This window comes from Schistocerca gregaria, chromosome 8 (genome assembly GCF_023897955.1).
Source record: "Schistocerca gregaria isolate iqSchGreg1 chromosome 8, iqSchGreg1.2, whole genome shotgun sequence".
Classification (NCBI taxonomy): domain Eukaryota; kingdom Metazoa; phylum Arthropoda; class Insecta; order Orthoptera; family Acrididae; genus Schistocerca; species Schistocerca gregaria.
Window position 1 is genome coordinate 42,429,280 of NC_064927.1, and position 21,521 is coordinate 42,450,800.

A 21,521-nucleotide genomic window follows, 5' to 3' on the forward strand; every position below is an offset into this window, starting at 1 on the left:
ATCGAGGGCGACTAATGAATTAATATTGTGGCAGAAGGACTAATTCTACGTCTAAGGTGAGAACTCTGATTAAATCAACAGTGACGTAGAATTCAAAAATGTAATTAATCGGAATGGTAAATTATATTACAGGCATATTTCACGCAACACTGAATTTGTTCGCATTCAAGCTGGTCAATACAGCCCGTAAAAAAAGAAAGGCCTTTCAAAAATTCTGAAGTTACAATTCCATGTCCACAATTTTTCCTCTTTACAAATAACCAATAAATTTAATTTTTTTATTTATATCGCCTCAACATCGTGGAGGGAATGTGCAGCATGAACACATTATCCTTCCCTGGACATTATGATTTTGCTGATTGTCAATATTAGTCTAACATGATAGACAGTTAGTCTATTGGTTTTCTTGTGTACGAAGAAGACTTTTTGCAATAAATCACCAGTTCATTTCTTACTTGAATTTCATTTAAAGAATTTAGTGTTCCTGTCATTTGATTTGCATTATTAATTGTTTTTAAAATACAGTTATTAAGTAATTTTATACAAATTGTTCACCCTAGGACCACATGTAAGGGCCAAATTTCAAGTAGCACATTTCCATTGTATTATGTATATCAAAACTGTATCTGAAGGGATTTGTCAGAGTCTAAATAGTCTCCGACTCTGGTAACGATTTCTAATTTCACATACATGTGGTACTACAAGACTAACGCCTTGAACTGTTCCCATAACCAAAACTACAGAGGACTGAAGTCGAGGGAACAGGGGACCAAGGTGTGCCCCCTCCGCCCCAACCATTCCAAAAGACATGAAGCGTCAGCATCCGATATTCACACACATTGCAGATGAAATGTGACATAATGCATAAACCACATCGGTAGTCTTTACTGATGTGGTATCTCCTCCAACAAGGTAAGCAAAATGTTAACAAGAAGTTGACGATAATGAGCTCCATTAAGTGTTTGGAGTAGGATGTATGGCCCTAGTAACTTATCACCAAGAATGTCTATCCATTAGTTGACGGAGAAATGAGGTTGATGTACTCTTTGTACAGCAGCATAGGGGTTTTCATAAGCCCACACGTGCTGAGTATGGAAGTTCACAGCACGACCCTTTGTGAACCGCACAGGATCAGAGAAATAAATTCTTCGTCGAAAACAGTGGACCTGCAGCACGCTTCTGTGTGGGCCAATGACACAACTATGATTGGCTATCGTGGTCCTCTGGCATTAGTGCCTGGATGTGTTGAAGGTGTTACGGATACAGCAATAGCTCAAGCAGTACCAGCCGGACAACAGGATGACTTATGCCTTTTGTTGGTGTCAATAGCCAAATCCCCACACTGCTGTTGCACGTCTTTCGTCCAGCAAATCTGGTATGTCCTCCTGCATCTGAGGTGTGTGAACTGACTCATTCCGTCCACTATTCGTCTTTTGGAAGCTAGAAAATCCGTGTCCTTAAGAAGCCGAAAACTTTGGGTCAACAACTTATCGCATGGTACTCTGCAACGTGGGTATTTTTCTGCGTAGTTGTAACGTGCTTACGGGCTATTTCCAACTGCTAACCCATAGCAGATAATTATATCCGCCATGTAACTTTAGGAGTAGTACGCTTCCATTGTTAACAAGCAGAAGAGAAATGGAAAATTTACCAACCCATTCGTGCACAGTGCATTACAAATATCACAGTGACAGTAAACATTGCGATATGACTTACAGGGACTAGATGTTTGTCTGTGTACACATGTAATGTAGAATAACGTGATGCAATTCTGAAATGTACTTAAATGCCATACTCTGAATAAATAAATGCGATACATACCCATAGTTAAAAGCAATTTACTACAAAATAACACACACTAACAACGCTAAAACTATAGTACATGCAACACAACTGGACGGACGCGGGATTGAACCGTTGTCCTCCCGAATGCGAGTCCAGTGTGCAAGCCACTGCGTCACCTCGCTCGGTTCACGGATCATGGGGGCAGCACCTGTGGCCATACATCATTTGTTTATTTAATATCTACCTTGCGTATCAGGCGGAGATATTCACACCCGAACGTCTTCACCCATTATGGACAAGTGTAGAGATCTCACAAAGTATGCATTTCCAGACCCACGTTCAAGGTATTTTTTTTCTTGTTCTTGTGGTTGGTATCACCTATCAAAATATTTGCCACTATTTCTCCAATATTCTGTGTAGGTATTCCACCCAAGAGTCTTCAGGCGCATTTGCTCTGGTGTTCAGACAGATATTTTCAATTTCGTGTTTGGAATGTGTAGGTGGAGTCAGTCGAAATTAATACTGTTCATCACGCCTGTCATGATGTGCCACTGTCGCCGCAAAGCGTCGGTTTGTTCCCCGTTAAAAAAAATTTTTTATTTTATTTTCAAAGCGGAATTTCACGTACCCATTCGGATGGACGGGCCACAAACTAGTCTACAACGTTTTTCGCTTCATCCATTTGTATTAACAGGAGCGGGAAAACTCTAAGAATAACCGATACTCTAACAGCGACAACAAGGCCCTGGCCCAAATTGATTGCTACCGCCACTCTCCGTTTTCCAGTTTTCCTGCTAATACGTATCGCTAAAACGAATATCAAGCTGGACTAATCTCGGGCCCCTCGATCGAATGAGAATGTAAAATTCCGCTTCAAAAAGCATTTCGCGTGTAACGGAAACAAACCGAAGCTTTCCTTCGACGTGATGACCAGTACACGTTTGGACTGACTGCATCTACACATTTAAAATATCTACTGAAAAACCAGAAGAAATGTGCCTGAAGACTTTTAAGAGAGACATCCGGTACATTTATACACTGAAGTGGCAAAAGTCACGGAGCACGTCGTAACATCCTGTCGGACCTCGTTTCACCCAGTACAGAGCATCATCTCCGTGTGGCGTGTACTCAAAAAGTCGACAGAAGTCCCTTGCAGAAATATTGCACCCTGCCTCTGTAGCCACACATAGTTACGAAACGCTGCCTCACCTGTAATCGAACACAGGCAGATGCAGCTCAAGTGCGTTCTGGGTACTGATATTCTAATAGAGGTGGTGATATCTGGCATAAAAGCTGAAACCTTACTGCCTGCAGCCTACTGTAACAAATCGTCCCGTGTGCTGGATTTTTCCACTTGTAGAACATTCGCACTTACCTTGCTCAGAGATCCGTCCTGTTGCGCACCATTCTGTCGCGAGAGTTCCCGCCACTCATTGTCGTTAAGTGGATTATGTTGTGGGTCAGCGGGTTCGATTTTCTCCAACTGTGGTGGTCCCGCCAAGGCATTCTTATTCTGCTCACGGTCCCCTCATGAGCAGTCTCTGCTTTCGTGGTGTAACGTTCTCTGGCAGCATTTCTGTTAATTGTATTTAAAAGGACATTTAAAAGATAATTATGAATTTTGCTATTATAAATGATTATTCAAAGACTGTTAAATACTATCTGTGGCGGAGGATGTGAAAACCGCTACAGAAGAAAGGATATGTTATCAAAAACGACAAAGACTGTACAAAAATTAGGTAAGATATAAATTGGCAATATATTGTAGTAGAATCGCTTGCCTTCTGCACAGACTGAATGGGAGAGGAACCCGTAACGTAGCATTAGGCTCTTACGTAGTCTTCATTTGTCATAAGTCGATGATCGACGCCATTTGTAGCTGGGATTGTAAACGGTGTGTAAAGATTTTAATTGTTTCTGTTAAAATATATTTATCGAGTAAAATCTGTTTGTCACAATTACTGCAAAGTTCGCACCGGACATTACCCATTTTATTTTAGAATTTCCAGCATTTTATTGGATATCGCTGGCAGTACGGAGCTGCACCGTGAGCGAGCATTCTGGAACAGCGGCAGATTAAAATATACCATCGCAATAACGACCACATCCTAAAAAGGGTACAGGTAGAGGTGAACGAAAAGAAAAACGTGTTTCTTTTCACAGCATTCCATAGACAGAATACAAAGAGATAGTAGATTTTATCTTGTGCATTCACAGGTGGATACAAGCTGCAGCTGTTTTAAATTTTCATTCAAAAAGTGATAAATTCTGAACATAACGTGAAGTGTATTTAAAAGTGGATAATTCTTCAGGAGAGCTTAGAAATATAAAAAAGAATTCATGAAGTAAAAATAGTCTTATGCTTCAAAGCTAGTCGGGCTATATCCAGTAAACAAAAATCCAGTGCAACGTGAAAATCTTTGCTAAGTTCGATGGAAAATTATATTTTCATTCTTGTACAAACAGCTGTAGTCCTTGAATAAAAATAAAACTTGAATCATTATTTTGGGAACATTCAAAGAAATTCGTTTTTATTAATCTGCAATAGAATATTTCATACGTAAAGTAATAATCATAGATGAAAAATTTATTGCAACCTTTGAAACCTCCCTTTAGAAAAATTTATGAATGATTGTGCTGATAATCTCCTTTACGTTATTTGATTTTCAAACAGCTGAGCAAAACTCAACGTACTCAGACATTTCTCTTTACTTACTCTGATCATCACTAAACGGACTCACAATATTTTAGCGCAACGCAATCTGACTTATATAATCCCGACAAAAGAATGGCCCCGACTAACAATAACCTATACCTTTCACGAATCACTAACCTCATAAAAATCTTCCTTACTCGAACTACTGCAATATAGCGAGCGCCAGTACTGCCAGCTACATAAAAGATTCTAACTATTGAAGGCACTAACTAGAAATCCAGTCCTACAAATTTACTCTGATGGACACACGTCCAGATCATCCGCTCTCAAAACTCTGCCATCTCTCTCCCCACATCCAACACTGCTGGCGGCTCACCTCCAACTGCGCTACGCTAAGCGCTGTTCACATCCAACTGCCCAACACTACAATAGCGAATATTTCAACAATGCCAACCAGCCACAGACTGCACACAGCACAATCAGTGATTTTCATACAGAGTGCTATGTGGCGTTACCAACATAAAAACCTAAACAGCCTACTTACACCTTTCATTTCTCATGTCCATCCATGTATATGTTAAGTTCAATCTCAACGGTTTCCCAATCAAATTAAACGCAGAAAACAAAGTTTAAAACCAAACGGTCAGCTCCCGAATAATTAAAACAGACAGAAAGGCATTAAAGTGGTTACTGATCCCACTGCTTCCAGGGTTTTGTGATTGCGTTCGCGTGTCTCTTCATTCCTGTACTGATTTGCCCTATCTTTTTCTATTCCCCAGTTGTTCACAAATCACCGCCACCCGTTATTGCTATCACCACTCAGCTGATCGCAGCCCCCTAATCGGTCTCACTACGACCGCCCGTTGTTGTCGCTACTACATCTACATTTATACTGCGCAAGCCACCCAACGGTGTGTGGCGGAGGGCACTTTATGTGCCACTCTCATTACCTCCCTTTTCTGTTCCAGTCGCGTACGGTTCGCCTGAAGAACGACTGCCGGAAAGCCTCCGTGCGCGCTCGAATGTCTCTAATTTTACATTCGTGATCTCCTCGGGAGGTATAAGCGGGGGGAAGCAATTTATCCGATACCTCATCCAGAAACGCACCCTCTCAAAACCTGGACAGCAAGCTACACAGTGATGCACAGCGCCTCTCTTGCAGAGTCTGCCACTTGAGTTTGCTAAACATCTCCGTAACGCTATCACGCTTAATAACCCTGTGACGAAACGCGCCGCTCTTCTTCGGATCTTCTCTATCTCCTCCGTCAACCCAATCTGGTACGGATCCCACACTGATGAGCAATACTCAAGTATATGTCGAACGAGTGTTTTGTAAGCCACCTCCTTTGTTGATGGACTACATTTTCTAAGGACTCTCCCAATGAATCTCAACCTGGTGACCGACTTACCAACAATTAATTTTATATGATCATTCCACTTCAAATCGTTCCGCACGCACACTCCCAGATATTTTACAGACAGAAATGCATAAAAATGGTTTTTGATCCCACTGCTTCCAGGGTTCTCGTGACCGCGTACGTGTGCCCCTTCATTCGTGTACTGATTTACCCTACGTTTTTCTATTCCCCAGTTGTTCCCAAAGGAACTAGGGTGGCCGCGTAAGGTCAGTCACTCTGGTCTAGGTTTTCGACTGCGCCCGCAACTGGAATCGTGCGTTTGCGCACCGCGTGACTAGATTGTATACTTAGACAGATACTCCCCCAAATCGTACTCGAACTCTTATTGCACCGCTTTAAATGCTTCCACATCATCCTTTCATTTTGCAAAACGATGATTTATCAGTCCCCTATAACTTAGAACTACTTAAACCTAACTAACCAAATGACATCACACTGAAGCGCCTAGAACCTCATGGCCACACAGTCCGGATGCATTTTGCAGCTGGGATGATGTGACACATGTTGGTTGGCATTATAGTCAGGCAAATACTGATCACCTCTGCTGCTCCGAACGTATAAAACAAAAATTGATTAGCCTTTACCATGTGTTCGAGCAAACGGGTGGCGCTCGTAAATCCATAATATTTAAAGGAGAGTATTACGATAATGTTGTGTGGGCTCGTGCAGCCTCCGACCAGTAGGCTGAAAGGAATGTTTGTGAGTGAATTCCTAAAGTACCAAACTGCAGAGATCATCACTTACACTAACCCCAACTAAGAACAACACACAACCCATGCAAAAGACAGGACTCGAACCTCCGGCAGGAAGGACTCTCAATCCGTGAATGGCGCCTCAAACCTCGTGGCTACTCCGCCCGGCGCTGAAAGGAAAGCCTGCCGAAATTCCCTTACTGTCTCACAACGCCTCGATCTGGTCCTCATTGGCATGGCAGGTTTCCCTGCTAAGAAACAACGCACGAATTCAGTTGTGTGTGCTGGGCCACACTGGGGAAAGCACAAATTCGAACAGTTCCGACCAGGCATAGGGTGAATTCAGTTAACCGAGTTCAGGAACAACTCAAACTCACGTAGTGAAAGGAAATGCTTAAAACAGAAGCTTTGCTTTTCTCTCGCGAAGGTCTGTCCTCCGCCGCGAGAGCCTCCCGCAACATTGCTTTCCCTGTAATCGCACTTATCCTCGCGTTCCGAGTCCCTCTTTGCACTTTATTCCCTGAGGCTCCAACTCCATCAGCCCCTATACATCTACATTTACATGGATACTCTGCAAATTATATTTTAGTGGCTGGCAGAGGGTTCATAGAACACCGCGCGACCGTTACGGTTGCAGGTTCGAATCCTGCCTCGGGCATGGGTGTGTGCGATGTCCTTAGGTTAGTTAGGTTTAAGTAGTTCTAAGTTCTAGGGGACTGATGACATCAGATGTTGAGTCCCATAGTGCTCAGAGCCATTTGAGCTATTTCATCGAACAACCTTCACAATTCCCTATTCTTCCAATCTCGTATAGAGCGCAGAAGAAACGAACATATATATCTTTCAATGCGAGGTCTGGTTTCCCTTATTTTATTATGCTGATCGTTTCTCCCTATGTTGGTCTCCGTCAGCAGAATATTTTAGCCTTCGGAGGAGAACGTTGGTGATTGAAATTTCGTAGGAAGCTTCCTCTGCAACGAAAAACGCCTTTGTTTTAATGATCTCCATCCCAAAGCCTCCAACATTTCTGTGACACTCTCTCCCCTATATCGTGATAATACACTTTTTCGATGCACCCCGTCAGTCCTATGTGGTAAGGATCCCACACCGCACAGCAGTATTCTAAAAGATAACGGACAAGCATAGTGTAGGCAGTCTCCTTAGCAGATGTATTACACTTCCTAAGTCTCCTGCCAGTAAAATGCAGTCTTGGGTTAGCCTTCCCCAGAACATACTCTGTGTGTTACTTACAATTTAAGTTGTTCGTAATAATAATTCCTAGGTATTTACGGCCTTTAGATTTGTCTCATTTATCGTGTAACCGAAGTTTAACGGATTACGTTTAGCACTCATGTGGATTACCTCACACTTTCCGTTATTTAGGGTCGATTGCCAATTTTCGCACCATCCAGAAACCTTTTCTAAATGGCTTTGCAATTTGTTTTGATCTTCTGATGACTTTATTAGCCGATAAACGACAGGGTCATCTGCAAACAATCAAAGATGGCTGCTCAGATTGTCTCCCAAATCGTTTATAGAGATGAGGAACAGCAAAGGACCCTGGAGAACGCCAGGAATCACTTCTATTTTACTCGATGACTTGCACCACCAAACTCTGATAGGAACCTAATTGGTATACACTCTGGGCCAGAAGACATGCGTTTATTAAGTAATTCAAGTTGCTTCACTACTCCAAGGATATCTACTTCGACGTTACTCATGTTGGCACCTGATCTTGTTTCGAATTCTTGAATACTTACTTCGTGTTCCTTTGTGAAGGCATTTCGGATAACTGTGTTTAGTAGCTCTGTTTTGGCACTGTCTTCGATAGTATCTCCATTGCTATCACGCAGAGAAGGCATTGATTGTGTCTTGCCGCTAGCATACTTCACATATGAACAGAATCTGTCTGAATTTTCTGCCAGGTTTGGAGATAAAGTTTCGTAGTGAAAACTATTATAAGCATCTCGCATTGAATTCAGCGCTAAATTTCGAGTCTCTTTAAAAGATCGCCAATGTTGGAGATTTTGTTTCCGTTTAAATTTGGCATGTTTGTTTCGTTGTTTCTGCAACAGTGTTTTGACGCGTTTTGCGTACCAATGAGGATGAACTGCGTCGTTTGTTAATTTATTTGGTGTAAATCTCTGAATTGCCGCCGACACTATTTCTTTGCATTCAAGTCACATCTGGTCTGCAGCGACATTATTAATGTGGAAGGAGTGGAGGAAGATGTTATGTGAATTTTTATGTGCTTTTTTGAACAGGTATATATTTCGTTTATTTGTGGAGGACTTGGGGGTCTGGGTACGTTCAATAATACAAGTATCTTTTTTAATCCTCGTTACTAGTTCAGGATTATTCCTTGTTAACAGGTAAAGCGTGGTTTTCACAACCTTTTACTATTCATGAAGTAACGGATCGAAATAGTTGTCGGAGAAAGCGTTTAGCAAAATTTCGGATGATGTTTTATGCGTACCTCCGTAATTAAACATGTATTTTCACTAACATATCGAGGATAGATTAAAGGCACCACGAACTATATTTGTATGAGTCGGGTACGCGTTTGAAATTAAACTCAACTCGTCTTTGAACCTTTCAGCTACTGTATCATCTGAATTGGGAGGTCGGTAAAAGGATCCAATTATTATTTGATTCCGGTTGCCAAGAATGTCCTCTGTGCATACTAATTCGCAGGAACTGTCTACTTCAATTTCAGGACAACCTGCTTTGAGGTGAGCCACACGTTTCTTCAAGTCACGAGCTACGTATCGTCCCCTCTGGACCAGACCTGGGTGTTGCTCACAGTAGCCGGCAGTCTGTTGCTTTGTCGCCACAGCCTGCGGCCGAACTGGTGCTCGCTGTCTCTGCGACGTTAACTCCCGGCTCTCGGCAGCTCTTTGGAGCAGGAACTCGGGCGCAGCAAAAGACAGAGTACGTATCGCGCTGATTCTCTGCTCTGCCTGACCCTTCGTGGCTTCCAAACGCCCGGCAGCCGCTCTCTCAGCTCGGGACAGTAGCTCTACGCGTTCAGTTTGGGACAGCCACGAACGTCGCCATAACCCTCCTCTCCTGTTCTTCGAGCACTCTGTTTAGCGGCAACTGCTCGCATTCAGCTTCACAGACGCTTCTCGAGGACCCTCGACGTTTTCGCTAACTCGATCGCTATTTCATCCCGTAGCATCTTCTAAAGTCATTCGCTTTACTTTCCACGTTCCGTTCGAGCTTAAGATTCGCTGCTTCTAAGTCATCAAATAGCTTTTCATTCACTTTCCTCGGCTCATTAAATTTCTCTTCAGTCCCTTCGTGAGTTCACCAACCGGCACAGAGGTTGTTTGAGCATAGTGGAAAAAAAAAATTGCATGCAGTTAATGCAATACTAAATCTAACCATAGTACATAACATCGTTAAATGAACCTGTATAATTAATCAATGGATTGTGAATTTGGCACATTAGTTCTACTCATTCCTCTCTCTGGGTACTTCGTTATCACTGTCTTTTTGTGCAGCATATAAAAATCAGGCTAATATTTCAAAGAAAGTTGCCGTTAAGAGCATCGAGTTGCAAGTCTGGCAGCTATTTGGTGCGTTCTAAAGTAGTTAGAGGACACACGATTTGAGTTTTCATGAAACACATTTATTCAAAAATAGCCACAAAGAATTATGGGTGGACATTCTGTAGATATACTTAAGTTGTGCCTGAACACGAAATAAACTAATCTGATCTGGCAAGAAGAAATTACATAGCGCAATTTAACTATGCATACGTGAGGGAAAAGAGAGGAAAGGGAACAGAAACATATGACTTCAGTTATCCAATCAAGCTTCACACGAAAACGACGAAATTCAGAGGAACATTACCTGCATTGCCTGCGTGCACTAACATCAAAGGGGTTTACACCGATTTAAACATCTTCTTACAGCAAATACACCACCTGAGAATTCACGCAAGCATCATGAAAAGAAGTCACCTGAGTTGCACATCCAACTGTTTCAAACAGATGTGAGTGAAAATCGCTAAATGTATACAATCAATGAGAGTACACCACTGTAAGAACGAATAGATCATGAATCACACCGAATTCATAATAAAACCATCAAGGCGGAAGGCCCCAATGATTCGAGAAACATATGGCCCCCATTAAACAAAGGCAGCTGCTACACGTTCCCACAAAACACGGAAATGCAGTAACGCAAATATTCACCCATCACTTATCAGTTAAAATAACACGGACCAACTATTGAGATTCAGTAATAGAGCGCAACGCTCACAGAATAAAGACAACTCGAGATCACAGCAGAAAATAGAACATGCAATAAACTACAATACATAAAAAGAAATATCGCACATACACGAAAACACAAGTTCTGTCATATTCACAAAGCTTTAAAGCACATTAACTCAGGCTAACCATATCCCGTAGAGCGCACTGACACAACAATAGTAGAAAGGAACAAAGCAAACTCCGGACACTGAGAAAATCATAGACTCAAGCATTGCCTATTAAGAGCAATATAAAGCAAGAAGTAATCGAAACACTTCATTCAGGCCAAGAGGTTTTCCGAACGGCTCCAAGCATGAAGACTGCGTTTGAAGCTACGACCTATCTCATCACTGGCAGGAGAGGGCTCACTTAAGAGCACAGCTACATCCACCGAGTTCAGTTCGGAACCGCGCGACTGCTACGGTTGCAGGTTCGAATCCTGCCTCGGGCATGGATGTGTGTGATGTCCTTAGGTTAGTTAGGTTTAAGTAGTTCTAAGTTCTTGGGGACTGATGACCTCAGATGTTACGTCCCATAGCGCTCAGAGCCATACATCCACCGACAGCCACCGCTCGGCTCGGAGCGCATGGAAAGCCCACAAGGGAAACGGACAATACCAACTTGACAACCACGAAGCTGTCGAACAGCACCGATAGACCTCTTTGCCCACGTAAGAGGTACAAAATTGGTTATCCTGTGCTTCTAGCAGACGAAAAGCAGCTCAAGTACCAAACCCAAGACAAACCTGAAAAGACACATAAAAAGACCTGGTCACACAAGATAGGCTAATGGACGAACTTTATAAATATGGGTCTCGATTACACATGGAATATAAATGGATCACTTAAAGTACTGACATACTGATGAGCAGAACGAGTTGCTTTCACTTAACGTCAGATTATCACTGAAACTTCTCAGTCCTTCTGGGAGAGATAGTAGAACCAACTGCAGACAAACAGAATCAAACAGGGCAACAGTCTTATCAAGCGACTCTACACAGACATTTCAACATATCATAAACACACTAATTATATTCCTTCATGCAGTGATTTTTGCGTTTTCTCCTGTTGAGTTATGGGGTACTTTTAATGATATGAGCGTCCACTATCTACATCTATATCTACATGGGTAGACTGCAAATCACACTTAAGTGCTTGGCAGAGGGTTTATCGAACCACCTTCACAATAATTCACTATTATTCCAATCTCGAACAGCGTGGTGGAATAACTAACACGTATATCTGTCAGTGCGAGCTCTTATTTCCCTTATTTTATTATGATGATCGTTTCTCCCTATGTAGGTCAGCGTTAACAAAATATTTTCACGTTCGGAGAAGAAAGTTAATGACTGAAATTCCGTGAGAAGATTCCGCCGCAACGAAAAACGCCTTCGTTTTGATGACGTCCTCCCCTAACTGTGTATAATGCAGTGACACTCTCTCCCATATTCCATATTAATACAAAACGAGCAGCGCTTCTTTGAAGTTTCTCGATGTACTCCGTTAATTCCATCTGGTAACAATCCCACACCGCGCAGCAGTACTTCGAAAGGAGACGGACAAGCACAGTGTAGCTAGACTCTTCAGTAGATCTGTTACATATTTTAACTGTTCCGCCAAATAAACGCAGTCTTTGGTTTCTCTTCCCCGCATCATTTTCTCTCTCTTCTTTCCACTTAAGTAGTTCGTAACTGTAATTCTTAGGTATTAATTTAAAATTACGGCTTTTAGATTTGATTTATCGTGTAGCCGATGTTTAACGGCTTCCTAGTAGCACTCTTGCGGATAACCCCACACTTTTCATAGCTTTGAGCTAATTGCCAACTGCCAACTTTCGAACCATATAGATATCTTTACTAAATTGTTTTGCAACTGATTTCGATCTTCTGATAACTTTACTAGACATTACTTACAAACAGTGATCGTAGATGGCAGCTACTCATGATCGCAACAGAGTTTCACTGGACACGGGGAGAAGAACATTTTTCCATAACACATCCGTCAGTAGTTCTCTTTGATGAACAGGATGTGCTTCACTTCAGCAACTGCTTCATTTCTGTGTGTCTCACGTAGACCTAGGAGCTATAAAGGGCTTGGAAAATCCCTGTCGGCTAGGCTCATAGTCTTTAAACCGGAGATGCTTATTTTGCTGCAATTGGTTTTGTGGAACCGAGAATTCATGCAGACTTTTCCCCATGGGAGTAATGTCTCAAACTGTCTACGCTTGGATCGATCCCTGGAAGACCAGTAGTAGGTTCCGAAGCACATCTGGAGGCATTCTGTAATCTGTGGACTTTCAGAGTATTGATAAAACACAGAAATTGCATAGGGGTTGAATACAACATGCACAAAGCGGACTTTTCATCAAGGGAGTAACGTCTCAAACTATCTACGCTTTGATATGTTCCAGGAAGACTAGTAATAGTTTCAGAAGCACATCTGGAGGCATTCTGTAATCTGTGGACCTTCAGAGTGTTGATGAAACACAGAAATTGCATCGGGATTGAATATAACAGGGACCATGCGGACTTTTCTCCATGGTAGTCATGTCTCAAACTGCCTACGCAATGATCGTTCCCTGGAAAACAAGTAGTAGTTTCCGAAGCAAATCTGGAGGCATTCTATAATCTGTGGACCTTCTGAGTGTTGGTGAAACACAGAAATTGCATCGAGATTGTATACAACATTCACCATGCGGACTTTTCTCCATGGGAGTAAAATCTCAAACTGTCTATGCTTTCATCGTTCCCTGGAAGACCAGTAGTAGTTTCCGATGCACATCTGGACTCATTCTGTAATCTGTTGACCTTCAGTGTGTTGATGAAACACAGAAATTGCATCGGGATTGAATACAAAAGTCTCCATACGCACGTTTCTTCATGGGAGTAATGTCTCAAACTGTTTACGCTTAGATATTTACCCTGTAGGACCAGTAGTAGTTTCCGAAGCACATCTGGAGGCAATCTGTTATCTGTGGATCTTCAGAGTGTTGATGAAACACAGAAATTGCATCGAGATTGAATACAACAGTCACCGTGCGGACTTTTCTCCATGGGAGTAATGTCTCAAACTAACTACGCTTTGATCATTCCATGGAGGACCATTAGTAGCTTCCGAAGCCCATCTGGAGGCTTTATGTAATCTGTGGACCTTCATAGTGTTGATGGAAGATAGAAATTACATCGCGATTGAATACAACAATCACCATGCGGACTTTTCTTCATGTGAGTAATGACTCAACCTGTCTACGTTTTGATCGATTCCTGGGAGACATGTCGTAGATTCCGAAGCACATGATGAGGCATTCTGTAATCCGTGAACCTTCAGAGTGTTAATCAAACACAGAAATAACATCGGGATTGAATACAACAGGCGCCATGCGGACTTTTCTCCATGGGAGTAATGTCTCAAACTGTCTACGCTTTGATCGTTCCCTTGAAGACCAGTAGTAGTTTCCGAGCCACATCTGGACGCATTGTGTAATCTGTGGACTTTCAGTGTGTTGATGAAACACAGAAATTGCATCGAGGTTGAATACAACTGGCACCATGCGGACGTTTCTCCATGGGAGGAATGTCTGAAACTGTCTACGCTTGGATATTACCCTGGAGGACCAGTAGTATTTTCCGAAACACATCTGGAGGCATTGTGTAATCTGTGGACTTTCAGTGTGTTGATGAAACACAGAAATTGCATCGGGATTGAATACAAAAGAGTCAATACGGACGTTTCTTCATGGGAGTAATGTCACTAACTGTCTACGATTAGATATTTCCCTGTAGGACCAGTAGTAGTTTCCGAAATACATCTGCAGGCATTCTATAATCTGTGGAACTTCAGAGTGGTGGTGAAACATAGAAATTGCATTGTGATTAAATACAACAGGCACCATGCTTACTTTTCTCCATGGGAGTAATGTCTCAAACTGTCTACGCTTTGATGGTTCCCTGGAAGACTAGTAGTAGTTACCGAAGCACATCTGGAGGCATTCAGTAATCTTTGGACCTTCAGAGTGTTGATGAAACACAGAAATTGCATCGGCATTGAATAGAACAGGCACCATGCGGACATTTTCGCATGGGAGTAATGTCTCAAACTGTCAACGCTTTGGTCGTTCCCTGGAAGACCTGTAGTAGTTTCCGAAGCACATCTGGAGGCATTCTGTAATCTGTGGGCCTTCAGAGTGTTGATGAAAGGTAGAAATTGCATCGGGATAGAATACAACAGGCATCATGCGGACTTTACTCCATGGGAGTAATGTCTCAAACTGTCTACGCTTTGATCGATTCCTGGGAGACCAGTCGTAGATTCCGTATTTTCTGAGGCACATGTCGAGGCATTCATTAATCTGTGGACATGCAGAGTGTTGATGAAACACAGAAATTGCATCGGGATTGAATGCAACAGGCGCCATGCGGACTTATCTCCATGGGAGTAATGTCTCAAACTATTTACGATTTGATCGTTCCGTGGAAGAACCAGTTGTAGTTTCCAAAGCACATCTGGAGGCATTCAGTAATCTTTGGACCTGCAGGCTTTTGATGAAACACAGAAATTGCATCGGGATTGAATACAACAGGCACCATCTCCATGGGAGAAATGTCTGAAACTGTCTACGATTAGATATTTCCTTGGAGGACCAGTACTAGTTTCCGAAGCACATCTATAGGCATTCTATAATCTGTGGACCTTCAGAGTGTTGGTGAAGCACAGAAATTGCATCGAGATTGAATACAACAGGAATCTGAAATTTCTCCATGGGAGTAATGTCTCAAACTGTCTACGCTTTGATCGTTCCCTGGAAGACCAGTAGTAGTTTTCAAAGCACAACTGAAGGCATTCAGTAATAATTGGGCCTTCAGAGTCTTGATGAAACACATAAATTGAATCGGGATTGAATACACCAGGCACCATGCGGACGTTTCTCCATGGGAGTAATGTCCAAAACTGTCTATGCTTTGATCGTTCCCTGGAAGACCATTAGTAGTTTCCGAAGCACATCCGGACTCATTCTGTAATCTGTTGACCTTCAGTGTGCTGATGAAACCCAGAAATTGCATCGGGATTGAATACAACAGGCACCATGCGGACGTTTCTCCATGGCAGGAATGTCTGAAACTGTCTACGATTAGATATTTCCCTGGAGGTCCAGTAGTAGTTTCCGAAGCACATCTGGAGGCATTCCATAATCTGTGGACCTTCAGAGTGTTGGTGAGACACAGAAATAGCATCGTGATGGAATACAACATTCACCATGAGGAATTTTCTCCATGGGAGTAATTTCTCAAACTGTCTACGCTTCCAACGTTCCCTGGAAGACCAGTAGTAGTTTCCGAAGCACATTTGGAGGCATTCAGTAATCTTTGGACCTTCAGAGTGTTGATGAAACATAGAAATTGCATCGGGATGGAAAACAACGGGCACCACGCGGACTTTTCTTTATGGGAGTAATATATCAAACTGTATACGTTTTGATCGTTCCCTGGAAGACCAGTATTAGTTTCCGAAGCACATCTGGATGCATTATGTAATCTGTGGACCTTCAGAGTATTGATGAAACACAGAAATTGCATCGGGATTGAATACAACAGGCATCTGAATTTTCTCCATGGGAGTAATGTCTCAAACTGTCTACGCTTTGATCGTTCCCTGGAAGAGCAGTAGTAGTTTCCGAAAGCACATTTGGAGGCATTCAGTAATCTTTGGACCTTCAGAGTGTTTATGAAACACTGAAATTACATCGGGATGGAATACAACGGCACCATGCGGACTTTTCTCTGTGGGAGTAATGTCTCAAACATTATATGTTTTGATAGTTCTCTGGAAGACCAGTAGTAGTGTCCAAAGCACATATGGAGGCAGTTGGTAATCTGTTGTCCTTCAGAGTGTTAATGAAACACAAAAATTGAGTCGCGATTGAATACAACAGGCACCATGCGGAATCTTCTCCATGGGAGTAATGTCTCAAACTGTCTACGCTTTGATCGATTCCTGGGAGACCAGTCGTGGTTTCCGAAGCCCATCTGTAGGAATTCTGTAATCTTTGGACCTTCAGAGTGTTGGTGAGACACAGAAATAGCATCGTGATGGAATACAACATTTACCATGCAGAATTTTCTCCATGGGAGTAATTTCTCAAACTGTCTACGCTTTCAACGTTCCCTGGAAGACCAGTAGTAGTTTCCGAAGCACATTTGGAGGCATTCAGTAATCTTTGGACCTTCAGAGTGTTGATGAAACATAGAAATTGCATCGGGATGGAAAACAACGGGCACCACGCGGACTTTTCTTTATGGGAGTAATATATCAAACTGTATACGTTTTGATCGTTCCCTGGAAGACCAGTAGTAGTTTCCGAAGCACATCTGGATGCATTATGTAATCTGTGGACCTTCAGAGTATTGATGAAACACAGAATTTGCATCGGGATTGAAGACAATAGGCATCTGAATTTTCTCCATGGGAGTAATGTCTCAAACTGTCTACGCTTTGATCGTTCCCTGGAAGAGCAGTAGTAGTTCCCGAAAGCACATTTGGAGGCATTCAGTAATCTTTGGACCTTCAGAGTGTTGATGAAACACTGAAATTACATCGGGATGGAATACAACGGCACCATGCGGACTTTTCTCTATGGGAGTAATGTCTCAAACAGTATATGTTTTGATAGTTCCCTGGAAGACCAGTAGTAGTGTCCGAAGCACATATGGAGGCAGTTGGTAATCTGTGGTCCTTCAGAGTGTTAATGAAACACAAAAATTGAGTCGCGATTGAATACAACAGGCACCATGCGGACGTTTCTCCATGGTAGGAATGTCTGAAACTGTCTACGATTAGATATTTCCCTGGAGGTCAAGTAGTAGTTTCCGAAGCACATCTGGAGGCATTCTATAATCTGTGGACCTTCAGAGTGTTGGTGAGACACAGAAATAGCATCGTGATGGAATACAACATTCACCATGCGGAATTTTCTCCATGGGAGTAATTTCTCAAACTGTCTACGCTTTCAACGTTCCCTGGAAGACCAGTAGTAGTTTCCGAAGCACATTTGGAGGCATTCAGTAATCTTTGGACCTTCAGAGTGTTGATGAAACATAGAAATTGCATCGGGATGGAAAACAACGGGCACCACGCGGACTTTTCTTTATGGGAGTAATATATCAAACTGTATACGTTTTGATCGTTCCCTGGAAGACCAGTAGTAGTTTCCGAAGCACATCTGGATGCATTATGTAATCTGTGGACCTTCAGAGTATTGATGAAACACAGAAATTGCATCGGGATTGAATACAACAGGCATCTCAATTTTCTCCATGGGAGTAATGTCTCAAACTGTCTACGCTTTGATCGTTCCCTGGATGAGCAGTAGTAGTTTCCGAAAGCACATTTGGAGGCATTCAGTAATCTTCGGACCGTCAGAGTGTTGATGAAACACTGAAATTACATCGGGATGGAATACAACGGCACCATGCGGACTTTTCTCTATGGGAGTAATGTCTCAAACAGTATATGTTTTGATAGTTCCCTGGAAGACCAGTAGTAGTGTCCAAAGCACATATGGAGGCAGTTGGTAATCTGTGGTCCTTCAGAGTGTTAATGAAACACAAAAATTGAGTCGCGATTGAATACAACAGGCACCATGCGGACTTTTCTCCATGGGAGTAATGTCTCAAACTGTCTACGCTTTGATCGTTCCCTGGAAAACCAGTAGTAGTTTCCGAAGCACGTCTGGAGGCATTCTGTAATCTGTGGACCTTCAGAGTGTTGATGAAAGATAGAAATTGCATCGGGATGGAATACAACAGGCACCATGCGGACTTTACTCCATGAGAGTAATGTCTCAAACTGTCTACACTTTGATCGATTCCCGGGAGACCAGTCGTAGATTCCGAAGCACATTTGGAGGCATTCAGTAATCTTTGGACCTTCAGAGTTTTGATGAAACCCAGAAATTGCATCGGGATTGAATACAACAGGCACCATGCGGACGTTTCTCCATGGGAGGAATGTCTGAAACTGTCTACTATTAGATATTTCCCTGGAGGTCCAGTAGTAGTTTCCGAAGCACATCTGGAGGCAATCTATAATCTGTGGACCTTCAGAGTGTTGGTGAGACACAGAAATAGCATCGTGATGGAATACAACATTCACCATGCGGAATTTTCTCCATGGGAGTAATTTCTCAAACTGTCTACGCTTTCAACGTTCCCTGGAAGACCAGTAGTAGTTTCCGAAGCACATTTGGAGGCATTCAGTAATCTTTGGACCTTCAGAGTGTTGATGAAACATAGAAATTGCATCGGGATGGAAAACAACGGGCACCACGCGGACATTTCTTCATGGGAGTAATATATCAAACTGTATACGTTTTGATCGTTCCCTGGAAGACCAGTAGTAGTTTCCGAAGCACATCTGGATGCATTATGTAATCTGTGGACCTTCAGAGTATTGATGAAACACAGAAATTGCATCGGGATTGAATACAATAGGCATCTGAATTTTCTCCATGGGAGTAATGTCTCAAACTGTCTACGCTTTGATCGTTCCCTGGAAGAGCAGTAGTAGTTTCCGAAAGCACATTTGGAGGCATTCAGTAATCTTTGGACCTTCAGAGTGTTGGTGAAACACTGAAATTACATCGGGATGGAATACAACGGCACCATGCGGACTTTTCTCTATGGGAGTAATGTCTCAAACAGTATATGTTTTGATAGTTCTCTGGAAGACCAGTAGTAGTGTCCAAAGCACATATGGAGGCAGTTGGTAATCTGTTGTCCTTCAGAGTGTTAATGAAACACAAAAATTGAGTCGCGATTGAATACAACAGGCACCATGCGGAATCTTCTCCATGGGAGTAATGTCTCAAACTGTCTACGCTTTGATCGATTCCTGGGAGACCAGTCGTGGTTTCCGAAGCCCATCTGGAGGAATTCTGTAATCTTTGGACCTTCAGAGTGTTGCTGAGACACAGAAATAGCATCGTGATGGAATACAACATTTACCATGCGGAATTTTCTCCATGGGAGTAATTTCTCAAACTGTCTACGCTTTCAACGTTCCCTGGAAGACCAGTAGTAGTTTCCGATGCACATTTGGAGGCATTCAGTAATCTTTGGACCTTCAGAGTGTTGATGAAACATAGAAATTGCATCGGGATGGAAAACAACGGGCACCATGCGGACTTTTCTCTATGGGAGTAATGTCTCAAACAGTATATGTTTTGATAGTTCCCTGGAAGACCAGTAGTAGTGTCCGAAGCACATATGGAGGCAGTTGGTAATCTGTGGTCCTTCAGAGTTTTAATGAAACACAAAAATTGAGTCGCGATTGAATACAACAGGCACCATGCGGACGTTTCTCCATGGGAGGAATGTCTGAAACTGTCTACGATTAGATATTTCCCTGGAGGTCAAGTAGTAGTTTCCGAAGGACATCTGGAGGCATTCTATAATCTGTGGACCTTCAGAGTGTTGGTGAGACACAGAAATAGCATCGTGATGGAATACAACATTTACCATGCGGAATTTTCTCCATGGGAGTAATTTCTCAAACTGTCTACGCTTTCAACGTTCCCTGGAAGACCAGTAGTAGTTTCCGAAGCACATTTGGAGGCATTCAGTAATCTTTGGACCTTCAGAGTGTTGATGAAACACAGAAATTGCATGGGGATTGAATACTACAGGCACCATGCGGACTTTTCTCCATGGGAGTAATGTCTCAAACTGTCTACGCTTTGATCGACTCCTGGGAGACCAGTAGTAGTTTTCGAAACACAATTGGAGTCATTCTGTAATCTGTGGACCTTCAGAGTGTTGATGAAACACCGAAATTCCATCGTGATGGAAGACAACATTTACCATGCGGACTTTTCTCCATGGGGGTAATGTCTCATATTGTCTACGCTTTGATCGTTCCCTGGAAGACCAGTAGTAGTTTCCAAAGCACAACTCGAGGCATTCTGTAATCTGTGGATCTTCAGAGTGTTGATGAAACACAGAAATTGCATCGGGTTTGAATACAACAGGCACCATGCTTACTTTTCTCCATGGGAGTAATGTCTCAAACTGTCTACGTTTTGATCGTTCCCTGGATGACCAATAGCATCTTACGAAGCAGATCTGGAGACATTCTGTAATCTGTGGACCTTCAGAGTGTTGATGAAACACAGAAATTGCATCGGGATTAAATACAACATTCACCATGATGACTTTTCTCCATGGGAGTAATGTCTCAAACTGTCTATGCCTTGATCGCTCCCTGGAAGACTAGTAGTAGTTTCCGAAGCACATCTGGGCTCATTCTGTAATCTGTGGACCGTCAGCGTGTTGATGAAACACAGAAATTGCAAAGGGATTGAATACAAAAGCCTCCATGCGCACGTTTCTCCATGGGAATAATGTCTGAAACTGTCTACGATAAGATATTTTCCTGGAGGTCCAGAACTAGTTCCCGAAGCACATCTGGAGGCATTCTATAATCTGTGGACCTTCAGAGTGTTGGTGAGACACAGAAATAGCATCGTGATAAAATACAACATTCACAATGCGGAATTTTCTCCATGGGAGTAATTTCTCAAACTGTCTACGCTTTCATCGTTCCCTGGAAGACCAGTAGTAGTTTCCGAAGCACATTTGGAGGCATTCAGTAATCTCTGGACCTTCAGAGTGTTGATGAAACACTGAAATTGCATCGGGATGGAATACAACGGGCAC